This window comes from Schistocerca serialis, chromosome 6, assembly GCF_023864345.2.
Source record: "Schistocerca serialis cubense isolate TAMUIC-IGC-003099 chromosome 6, iqSchSeri2.2, whole genome shotgun sequence".
In the NCBI taxonomy this organism is placed as follows: domain Eukaryota; kingdom Metazoa; phylum Arthropoda; class Insecta; order Orthoptera; family Acrididae; genus Schistocerca; species Schistocerca serialis.
In genome coordinates, this window is record NC_064643.1 from 723,394,577 (window position 1) to 723,407,832 (window position 13,256).

Genomic DNA, 13,256 nt, shown 5'->3' on the forward strand with positions numbered 1-13,256 from the left:
ATGAGACTTACCAAACAAAAGTGCTGGCAGGTCGATAGACACACAAACAGTAGTGGGTCAGGATGAAGCTGGCTAAGGTAATGAGGAAAGAGGTTTTAGGTAGGGTGGCAGGTGATCGGTGTGAAAGGAAGTGCTCCATCGCAGCGAGGCCCTGGACGTGCGGAATATTTGTGACCCACAACTTCTTCACTTTTGAAGGCCAGACATACCAACAATTAAAGGGAACAGCCATGGGTACCAGGATGGCCCCATCGTACGCCAACCTATTCATGGGTCGCTTAGAGGAAGCCTTCTTGGTCACCCAGGCCTGCCAACCTAAAGTTTGGTACAGATTTATTGATGACATCTTCATGATCTGGACTCACAGTGAAGAAGAACTCCAGAATTTCCTCTCCAACCTCAACTCCTTTGGTTCCATCAGATTCACCTAGTCCTACTCCAAATCCCATGCCACTTTCCTTGACGTTGACCTCCATCTGTCCAATGGCCAGCTTCACACGTCCGTCCACATCAAACCCACCAACAAGCAACAGCACCCCCATTATGACAGCTGCCACCCATTCCACATCAAACGGTCCCTTCCCTACAGCCTAGGTCTTCGTGGCGAACTAATCTGCTCCAGTCCGGAATCCCTGAACCATTACACCAACAACCTGAAAACAGCTTTCGCATCCCGCAACTACCCTCCCGACCTGGTACAGAAGCAAATAACCAGAGCCACTTCCTCATCCCCTCAAACCCAGAACCTCCCACAGAAGAACCACAAAAGTGCCCCACTTGTGACAGGATACTTTCTGGGACTGGATCAGACTCTGAATGTGGCTCTCCAGCAAGGATACGACTTCCTCAAATCCTGCCCTGAAATGAGATCCATCCTTCATAAAATCCTCCCCACTCCTCCAAGAGTGTCTTTCCGCCGTCCACCTAACCTTCGTAACCTCTTAGTTCATCCCTATGAAATCCCCAAACCACCTTCCCTACCCTCTGGCTCCTACCCTTGTAACCGCCCCCGGTGTAAAACCTGTCCCATGCACCCTCCCACCACCAACTACTCCAGTCCTGTAACCCAGAAGGTGTACACGATCAAAGGCAGAGCCATGTGTGAAAGCACCCACGTGATTTACCAACTGACCTGCCTACACTGTGAAGCTTTCTACATGGGAATGACCAGCAACAAACTGTCCATTCGCATGAATGGACACAGGTAGACAGTGTTTGTTGGTAATGAGGATCACCCTGTGGCTAAACATGCCTTGGTGCACGGCCAGCACATCTTGGCACAGTGTTACACCGTCCGGGTTATCTGGATACTTCCCACTAACACCAACCTGTCAGAACTCCGGAGATGGGAACTTGCCCTTCAGTATATCCTCTCTTCTCGTTATCCGCCAGGCCTCAACCTCCGCTAATTTCAAGTTGCCGCCGCTCATACCTCACCTGTCTTTCAACAACATCTTTGCCTCTTTACTTCCGCCTCGACTGACATCACTGCCCAAACTCTTTGCCTTTACAAATGTCTCCTTGTGTCTGTGTATGTGCAGATGGATATGTGTGTGTGTGTGTGTGTGTGTGTGTGTGTGTGTGTGTGCGCGAGTGCATACCCGTCCTTTTTTCCCCGTAAGGTAAGTCTTTCCACTCCCGGGATCGGAATGACTCCTTACCATCTCCCTTAAAACCCACATCCTTTCGTCTTTCCCTCTCCTTCCCTCTCTCCTGACGAAGCAACCATTGGTTGCGAAAGCTAGAATTTTGTGTGTATGTTTGTGTTTGTTTGTTTGTTTGTGTGTCTATCGACCAGCCAGCACTTTTGTTTGGTAAGCCTCATCATCTTTGTTTTTAGATATATTTTTCCCACGTGGAATGTTTCCCTCTATTATATTCATATCATTACTGGACATATAATTATTTAACTCCTTACTATTCACAGAACTACACTTAAAAAGTAGAGTTGTTTTTGCAAGCTACCACTTCTTAAATATAAATTTGTCCTTGGAATAGGAGGAGTTGACCAGGATAAATGATTTTTCGTTAGATTTAAAACTAGCTTTGCTACCTGTAAGACATTTTATTTTACTTGGCAAATGATCAAAAAGTTTTGCTGCTGTACATTTAATTTCTTCCTGAACCACCGACAGCTGTAGTAATGGATACTAAAGGTCATTATCTCCTCTAGTGTTGCACATAAGTATATCACTGTTGTTCTCAAATTGTCCTGGATTATTTATAAAAATTTCATTAGCAAAGGGGTACACACATTGTGACAGTGCAGTTGAAATGCCTAAATCCTTGAGGTACCTACATGATGACAGTGGATAAATACCACATGTTACTCTTTCTGCTTTTGTGCAATCAGTGCTGTCTTTCTAAGTGATGAGTTACCCCAGAAAATTATTCCATATGACATTGAGTTGAAATTTTTCAGGGGTTGGTTTCTGTAGCAGTTATAAGAAGAGCAAAAGTAGCTGCATTTAATTGTTTGTGCAGCTCAGCAGTATGCTGCTTCCTGTTCAAAGTTTTCATCAGTAAGAACGCCCAAAAATTTAGAGCATTCTACTGTGCTTACTGACTTGCGTTCTCGTTCTACATAAACTGTTTGCATAACTCTTTGTTGTTCACAACTGAACACAATGTGTGTTCTCAAAATTAAGTGACAGTCCGTTTTCAGAGAACCACTTAATAATTTTTTGAAAAACATAAGTAGCAATCACTTCATATGCTTTCTATCTCATTTGACTTACTATAACACTAGTACTGTCTGCAAGAGTGGCCATTTCTGCCTGATGAATGTTGAGTGGAAGATAATTCATATACATTAGGATTTGGAGAGGATACAAAATTGAACCTTGTGGGGACTTCCTTCTTGATTTCACCCTAGTTACTAAAACTTTCCCTTTTCAACATTGTTTGAATTATTCAGTATAACTTTTGCACTCTGTTAATTATAATTCAAACCATTTGTGTGCAAAGCCATCAGTTCCATAAAACTTGAGTTTTTGTAAAGAGTCTAACATGATCTACATGAACACCTTGGGAAGATCTCAAAAGATACTAACTGGTAATATTTTATTATATAAGGATTGAAATATTTGATGAGTGAATGTATAAATAGCATTCTCAGTCAAGCAACCCTTCTGGAATCCAAACTTCATATGTTTGGTAAATGGCTTCTATTTAAATCAGAAACTAGAGTGCATTGTTTTTCGAATATTTAGGGAAAATATGCCAGTGCGGTAATGGGATAATAATTGTCTAAGCCTTTCTTGTCACATTTTATATAAAGAAGTTCAGTAATTGCATATTTTGACTGAAAAAAATTTCTTGTGCCAATGAAACATGTTCTCATTAGTAAGCCCCCTACTTTGTGTGGACATACCTACTGTAGGGTGCTACAGTCTTTATTTCCATTAACTGTGCATCTTTATCATTATCTTGCTGTACATAAGTTGGAAAACATACCACCGAAATCAGATTTAAGAAGGCCAAATAATGACCTGTTTTCTCTTGTATGATAGCATGCATTTAGTTTTCTCTAAAATAGCTGAAAGTTTCCTAGAGGGTATCTGCAGACTGTTACAATTACCAAAGAAGTATTCTGCAGCCATAACTCACAAATACAAGCTTCTTGGTTCTGATCTACTCAAAAACTACTACCATCAATATTTTTGACTGTGTCTCAAACTTTACATATGTTGCACCTTCTTCTGTTTGCGCGTGCACTCTACGCTAAATGATGGTAGTCTATAATCCCTTAAATTTAATTTCTCTATCCTTGTGGTTACATTGTGTTCAGAGAGAGACAGAACATATATCACTTACAAATTTTTCATATCCTGTAGTTGTACAAGAAGCTCATCTACCTTGTTTTTCAGTCTCTATAATCATCTGATGAAATGAACTAATTTTACATAACCAAATTCTGACGTAAAAATGTATCCCTATGACTCCAATAATCAAAGGGATTTTGCCATTTGTGGATCTACCACACCCCCCTCCCCTGCTCCCTACACATTCTGCAAGATGCTCAGCTAATCTGCCCTTTGCCGCCCTACTCAGGTGCAGTCCATGATTTGTGTATCTCCATCTCCTAATTCCAGCACAAGTACGACACTTTGCTTCAGTCAAAAGCAGTCCACACTACGGCTAACTCTGCACTGGTCATGGTGCAAAACCTCAAACCCCACATGTGTGTGCTGTAGGTGGTCTTATTTCCCCCCGGTCAGATTTAACCCTTGAGTGGCCTTGCGTATGTATAAAGTGCTCCAACCACAAAGAATATTGTCTTTTACTGTTCCATTGTTATTTTACAATTTTTGACCCCATATCAGTTCCTTCTTTATTGCACCAGCTTAACACAGTCATAAGTCCTGTTGTTATACACCCAAGTTACCAGTAGTGACATAAAATAAACAGCGAGCTACATGAGAAAAAATTTACAATCCATGCAAGAAGATCACACAATGAGGCAGTTGTCTACGAGATAATTACTAACTGAATAAGCAGTTGACTGGGGTTTGAAGCAGCTGAGCTGTTTAATGATTTGAGTGGGTCATTACTGTGCGGTAACAGTTGCACACAGCAAAAGAGTGATGTAATGAAAGTTTATTTTATTGTTGTTTGATTAAACAGTGCTTTATCTTGTATAAGGTAACTTTATTTGATAGTAGTTGCATTAAATTCAGATTAAACTGTGATTTCGCTTGTATATGTTTACCTTGGTAACATGAAGATAGCTATTCTTTACTGGTATACAAAATGTGCTGCGTACCCACTCATTTTATGAAAAACAGCACACCTGCTTGAGGGTTAATACTATACTCTTGTAGCCTGCCCGGTTAGCTGTGCAATCTAATGCACTGCTTTCTGGGCGGGAAGGCTTGCCAGTCCCCAGCGGATTTGTGTTGAGGTCCGGTGTACTGGCCAGACTGTAGATCATTTTTAAGGGGGTTTTTCATCTGCCTCAGCGAATGTGGTTGATTCCCCTTATTCCACCTCAGTTTCACTAGTTTGGCAATTGGTGCGCAGACACTTTCTCCATGTACGCATACACCATAATTTCTCATTTCTCTACCACGCAAACATTGGGGTTAGACTCATCTGGTTTGAGACGTTCCCAGGGGGGGGTCCCCTGGGGGCCGAACTTTGAACTGTACATTCAATGTGGGGTGGCGGTGGGGTGAGTGGACTGCTGTAGCCTAGGCTGTTGTGGGATTCTGGATTCTGTAGCTCTGTGGGCTACGGCGGGGACGAAGCCTCTCCATCGTTCCTAGGTCCCAGTTCCATACACTATGCTACACGACACACTCTTGTAAGTTGCAAGCTCAGAATGTTTCCTGCTCCTCCTCCTGTAAGTACCTGGTTCTCGGCATGACAATTTTTGCACGAAGCCCGTATGTTCCATCGTCTGGCTGAGCTGGTTGTTCCTACGAGTCTTCTGCATTCTACATTGCAGAACTGGTTGAGGCTCTTCACCTACTTAGGTAACGTGTGAAGCTTGATTGCTAACTAGAATTTGAAATGAGATTTCTGAGATTTTCTTCTTTAGCTTATTGCTTGTTACCATTTCCCATTGTCTCATCCCACTTCAGCCTATCTAATTCAAAATGTGCCATTTCTAGTTATGGTTGAAGGGCATGAATCTCTTGCATGTTCCATGAATCTCTTGTTTTGACTGCATAGTATAGAACTCCATGAGAGAGTCACATCCAATACTTCACTGGCCTCCCCACTACAATACAAATGCACAGCTGTGACATGTTTCTCCCACACTAACCATGGCAACATCACACTTATCATACGACGCTACTTTTACAGTAAACTAAAAAAACTATAACAAACACTTAAATTTTAATAAAGTCTGCTTGTGTCTGTGTATGTGCGGATGGATATGGGTGTGTGTGCGAGTGTATACCTGTCCTTTTTTCCCCCTAAGGTAAGTCTTTCCACTCCTGGGATTGGAATGACTCCTTACCCTCTCCCTTAAAACCCACATCCTTTCGTCTTTCCCTCTCCTTCCCTCTTTCCTGATGAAGCAACCGTTGGTTGCGAAAGCTTGAATTTTGTGTATATGTTTGTGTTTGTTTGTGTGTCTATCGACCTGCCAGCGCTTTCGTTTGGTAAGTCACATCATCTTTGTTTTTAGATATATTTTTCCCACATGGAATGTTTCCCTCTATTATATCCTTACCATAAAGACTGATACACATGAACACTGCATGAAGCACAAAGGCCTACTGAATTAAACATGGCAGCTCATCAGAGTAGTTAATATTCCAAAGATTGTAATTTTTGTGGTCGATGTCACCTATCGATGCCACAGATCTATTCATTTAGTCTCAAGGCATATATGTATCAAATCCTAAAACACATACCCATTACAGAACATAACTATATAGTGTATCATAGATTTTAACTCAGTCAGTAGATAAGACAGAACTTCAAAATTCACATCATCCTCTTACATACTAAATTACAGACAAGCAAAACACTGTAATATAGTCTTATGAATCTACAGATAGATTTAAACTCAGAGAGTGGATAAGACAGAACTCTAGAAATTACATGATCTTACATACTACATTGAGGACGAACAAAACACAATTACATAGTCTTATAAATCTACAAACATGGTGTATGTTTTCTTCTAGACTAGGGATCATTATGCATTCATTTTCATAGGTCTTATCCTCTACACTAAACATTAACAGTACCTGACATTTTACATACTTGCTTTTCTTACTAGTAGCTCTTCTTACCTTTATATGTGCAATGGACATTTCCGCTAAATTCTTACTGTACTGGATTTTGTCTCTTAAATTGTTCAGATATACCACTAATTGGGCTGCCTGTATCAGTCAAACAGTCTCCTTCCCACTGATCAATCTTAATGTAAGGACATACAAGATCTGAATCATCATCTCTGGTATTATACACTTCATGTAAAAGATCACTTTCAGTTTCATCAAATGCTACATCCACACTGTTTTTACAGGTTTTATCAACTTTACTGGTATTATAGCACTACTTTGGTTACTCACGTTGTCAAGTAAAGATTGCAGATGCTGAATGGGTCCCATAGCACAACTAACATCATTTATTACAGAAGGAACACAAAATATATTACTGTCAAAATTACACTTCCTACTTAGATAATTTTTCACTTCAGTCCACCAATCTGGATACAGATTTTGACTAACCACAGCTAACTTATTCCAGAATGCACATTTATCTATGTTATCATCAATCTGGCTCCAAAAAAATTTCAAAAAGTTTTCACCTCTACTCTCTAGGCTTGCAGATAACTCACCTTTACTGTTTGAATCATTACTCTGTATGACATTAATGAAAAACTGCATTGACTGGATTGGTATTCCATGACTCTCATTTACATCATCACAAACATCACTTACCTTATCTGTATTCACAAACAACTCTGAAACTTCATTATTCTTAAACTCCACAAATACCTGATACTGATCATCGTCATCTTCATCATCATCATCTTCCAACATTACTCTGTTAACAACATCAGTAACAACACAAGTCTTATCACCTTCAAAGTCACACACCACACCTACATTCATTTGCAATAACCTACCAGTCTCAGACTTACCAACCTCAGTTATTTCACAGCTATCATTCATATCTATATAAAAAATACCACATACTTAAGATCCAATACACTCATCACTTGTTTTACACACATCAGTAACAGTGTTTTCTGACCAAGAGAAGAAATCATTAGTACACACTACATCAAAATTCTCATTAATCTCACATTCTGGTTTGTGATTAGCACCTACATCACTATAATTAAACATATTATCCCATACTTTTGATCAAAACATAAATGAAAAGAATTATATTCCTTCTGTTCAACTTCAGATACCTGTGCCACATTATTAACACGGTTATTATAGTCTAATTGTAAGTGTAAATTGGGGGTCCTGTAATTGTGTTTCCTTGCCTCAAAACTATGGACCTTCATTGAGGCGGACTGCCGTTTCCCAGGTAGTTACCTCTATGGTTGTTTCTCCTATTAAATTGCCCTTGGACCTTGGTTATCCCCATTATTCCTATTCTGGTAATGTTCAAAATTTCTGTCTCTATTACCATTACCTGATAGAATTTACCACTATCTCTGTTTTTATAGTTATTACCATTGTGATCTCTATCTTTTTGATTATTATGGTTTATACTTCTTTCTACTGCCCTATCCAGCCTGTCAACATATCGTAAAAATTGTTCAAGACAGTTGTCAGGTCCGTGCATTTAAATCACACTTCAATCTCTCTGGCAATCTTGTTTTGAATGCATCAGTTAATGTCATTTTGCCAAATGGTTTGTCAAGGTGTGTTAGTTTCTTAAGTTGATTCTTACCCTTTTCCTATAATTAGGACTGTTCAAAAATTCACTTTTAATTCTCCCCTCTTCAACTTCCAACCAAAATTTATTTAAAATACTTTTTTTGAAACTTCGATATTTCTCCCGTTAACTTAAATTTAGATTTACCCAAGACAGAGCTTTGCCTTCAAGACATCTTTTAACAAATTTATGTTTTTGATCATCACTCATGCCTGAGACAATACTATCTCTACAGTGGTGTAGAAAATCCAGTGGATGTAAATTGTCTGATGGAAAACTTTTGATGGGAATGTTGGACCATGTAATACCATTGTTTGAATACAGATCTTTATAAATAAAATTTTCCTGAACTGCTGAAATTTTTTGATCTAAAACATTTACATTAGTTTGCATATTGTTTTCAACATGTAAATTTTTTTATCTAAACTACTTAAGTTCTGTTCCATTTTTTCTGCTATGTTCTTCTGTTCAACTCTGACATCATTAACATTCTTTGTCTGTCGTGCAGATTCACTTACTAGCTCATTTTTCAAAACAATAAATTTATTTTCTAAGACAAACTTTTTCATTCGCACTTCTTAATCCATCTGATAACCCATTTTTTAGCTCCAAAACCTGGTTACTAAGTTGGTCTATTTGGTATTTTACCCCGTCCATTTTACCATTGTTTTCAGTTTTCAGGTCATTTAATTGTCCTTACAGTGAAGTTAATTTTTCGGTTAACTGATCATTAACTGCACTAAATTTGCTGTTGTTATCCATCTTCGTTTCCTCTAGCTTTGCCAAAATCAACTGCAAAATATCAGTTTTAACTGTTTCTTTGCTCACTACACTTTCACTTGGTTCGAACATGTCCTGGCTGGGTCCTACAGCTTTCACTTCATCACTACTACTCTCATCTCTATTCATTTTCCTAACAATAACACGAGTTCACAAAAAAAAAAATTAATTTCACAAATACACTCCTGGAAATGGAAAAAAGAACACATTGACACCGGTATGTCAGACCCACCATACTTGCTCCGGACACTGCGAGAGGGCTGTACAAGCAATGATCACATGCACGGCACAGCGGACACACCAGGAACCGCGGTGTTGGCCGTCGAATGGCGCTAGCTGCGCAGCATTTGTGCACCGCCGTCGTCAGTGTCAGCCAGTTTGCTGTGGCATACGGAGCTCCATCGCAGTCTTTAACACTGGTAGCATGCCGCGACAGCGTGGACGTGAACCGTATGTGCAGTTGACGGACTTTGAGCGAGGGCGTATAGTGGGCATGCGGGAGGCCGGGTGGACGTACCGCCGAATTGCTCAACACGTGGGGCTTGAGGTCTCCACAGTACATCGATGTTGTCGCCAGTGGTCGGCGGAAGGTGCACGTGCCCGTCGACCTGGGACCGGACCGCAGCGACGCACGGATGCACGCCAAGACCGTAGGATCCTACGCAGTGCCGTAGGGGACCGCACCGCCACTTCCCAGCAAATTAGGGACACTGTTGCTCCTGGGGTATCGGCGAGGACCATTCGCAACCGTCTCCATGAAGCTGGGCTATGGTCCCGCACACCGTTAGGCCGTCTTCCGCTCACGCCCCAACATCGTGCAGCCCGCCTCCAGTGGTGTCGCGACAGGCGTGAATGGAGGGACGAATGGAGACGTGTCGTCTTCAGCGATGAGAGTCGCTTCTGCCTTGGTGCCAATGATGGTCGTATGCGTGTTTGGCTCCGTGCAGGTGAGCGCCACAATCAGGACTGCATACGACCGAGGCACACAGGGCCAACACCCGGCATCATGGTGTGGGGAGCGATCTCCTACTCTGGCCGTACACCACTGGTGATCGTCGAGGGGACACTGAATAGTGCACGGTACATCCAAACCGTCATCGAACCCATCGTTCTACCATTCCTAGACCGGCAAGGGAACTTGCTGTTCCAACAGGACAATGCACGTCCGCATGTATCCCGTGCCACCCAACGTGCTCTAGAAGGTGTAAGTCAACTAACCTGGCCAGCAAGATCTCCGGATCTGTCCCCCATTGAGCATGTTTGGGACTGGATGAAGCGTCGTCTCACGCCGTCTGCACGTCCAGCACGAACGCTGGTCCAACTGAGGCGCCAGGTGGAAATGGCATGGCAAGCCGTTCCACAGGACTACATCCAGCATCTCTACGATCGTCTCCATGGGAGAATAGCAGCCTGCATTGCTGCGAAAGGTGGATATACACTGTACTAGTGCCGACATTGTGCATGCTCTGTTGCCTGTGTCTATGTGCCTGTGGTTCTGTCAGTGTGATCATGTGATGTATCTGATCCCAGGAATGTGTCAATAAAGTTTCCCCTTCCTGGGACAATGAATTCACGGTGTTCTTATTTCAATTTCCAGGAGTGTAGTTTGTCTCTCGTGTGTAGTTGTAAAGTCCTCTTTCAATTCATCTGGTCCGTCATTGTCGATAGTATCTCGCCACTGTTGATATGACTTTGTTGGGCAGTTCTCAGGTCTTCTTTCTTCATGTGATCAGGACTTCACTTATATATAAACTGCAAATGGCACAGATCACTGTGGTTTTTTCTTCTGGAATGGACAAAGCCTCATTGTCAGTCAACTGATCCCAGATGGCACCCACAATTGTAACCTTACCCTCCCACAGATCACCAGTAAATTTTCTGTCTCTTCATTAGTTTTAAAAGAGTAAGATATACAAAAAAAATTTTACTTATCTTCATTTTCTCATTGTTGGCTGCAGTTCTCAAGTCTAGGCGTAGATTCTTGAGACTGAAATTTTGACTTTGTGGATTCCAATTGATGTGATAATTGATGAAGTAATTTCTGTTTCTATGACTTTTTTATTTTATCCCATTCTTCTATATCACACTGAATTTACACTCTCCACTTCCATAAAACCAACAATTGCATTGTTATTGCCAAAATTAAAAACACGTCCGATTCCATCAGAGGCATGCCCACTACTGCTAACTCATTCTGCGGTACTAACAGTATTCCAAAGAGTTTACAAATTTTCTTGGCAAAAGAAGAATCTTCACCAACTTATATCATTATTTTATAAATGAGCCCAGAAAAAAATTTAATAAATATCATCAGATTTTGCAGATTAATAATAGGAGTTTTAAGTATGCCAAAGATTTTGTAATTTCAAATATTTCTAAAAGAAGAGCACTTCCAACTGCACACACAGAGCCAGCACATATCAATTTTTACAAATTAATTTCTTTTTATACATTTCAGCCTGAAATATAATAGATTGTGTACAAAATCATATGAAATTCATTTAGTTAAACAGCTGGGATAATGTTCACCTATACAAGATTCAAAAATATTCCTGGTATCTACTATTTCTATATAAAAAAGGGTAATGTTAGAGGAGGGTGTCACATTACAGTGGGTTTAAGCCACTGTATGGAGACCATTTCATGCCTTCCATTCCAACCTGTCACAGAGTAGTTTGGCAATCTGAGCAGTACTTGGAATGGACCTGTATAAGGTTGGTGGAGAGAGGGATGTACAATGTAATCCCATAGCAAGATGTGCATTTATGTGGTCAGGTCCTTGCGTACAAAAACTACTTTGTTGCCGTGATGTTGATCTGTGACATTCTAATCGACCACCAAAACTGGACGTGTGTTCCTCAGATGGTATGATTGTAGATTTGCCAGTCAGTAGATCAGCAGATAGGCATACTTGCTCATCAAACACCAACTCTGGCGGTGAACAACCTAGATGTTCCTTCACTGCTGATCAAAGGCATAGCAACACCAGAGGTGAACCTTCCGTCCACCTAGAGCTGTGTGCCATTAATGTGGGCTTCAGAAATCAATGAAATCTTTCAACTAATCTGTTGCTTGCTGGATGTTAACTAGTTGTTCAAATGTGACTGCAGCTGCATGTCTGCAGCAGCTCTTGAAATAGACAAGCCTCAAGTTGTCTTCTGTGGTCAATTGTGGTGTGCCATAACGAGCAAACCAGCCAGACAGAAAGTAGTGTCATAGCCATAGTGTCTGCTGAAATATTGAGAATAGAAAACACTTCTGGCCAATGGGTAAACTGATCCACCAGCATCAATACATAGCTAGAATTTTTGGAACATGAAAGATGTCACACCAAATCAATATGTAGCTGCATGAAACAGGCTATAGACTCAGCGAATGTTCCTGTAGGTGCATGCACATGTCTACCAGTCTTACTCTTCTGACACTGTAAACAACATTGAGCCCAGTGGCAGGAATCCTTTCTTCTTCTAGGCCATATGATGTATTTTGCCAGCAGTTTAGTTGAAGCCCTGATTCCTGGATGTGCTAAATTATCAAAAGCACAGAAAACCTCTTTCTTATGTGTTGGTGGAATGTATGAAACGCCAAACCATGAGACTGATTGTCCAACAACTGAGCCCACTCAGTATCTTCCTTTTGATCAACTGGCATTTTCTCCCAGCAGTCTGCTTTGACTGCCACCAGTACTGGTGCAATTATGTGATAAATAATCAGCTGCAACACTATTCTCTAACATCTATGGAGTACTGTGTGGTACAGTCTGCTATGTGACATTGATGGGGTGATGCTAGGTTTGCCCTTTTGAAAAAGAATGCTTTAAGTGATGCATGATTTGTATAACTTGTTTCCAGGTTTTCTTTGAAGGATTTAACAGCTGTGTGGGTGACTAGTGATTCATGGTCTGAGTGCCCCATTTGTGCTGTGCTTCTGCCACAAGGTCGGGGAAAAAAATGGGAAGGGTTGCCAATCACCATCGATCTCTGTTGCAATATTGTGCCAACTACGTCCTGGCTGGTGTTGATCATGACTGCCAGCTTGGCATTGTGAATTGAATGGTGTAATAGCACAGCCTCCGCCATAACATCCTTAAACACCTCCCGTAGATTCTTTTTCCA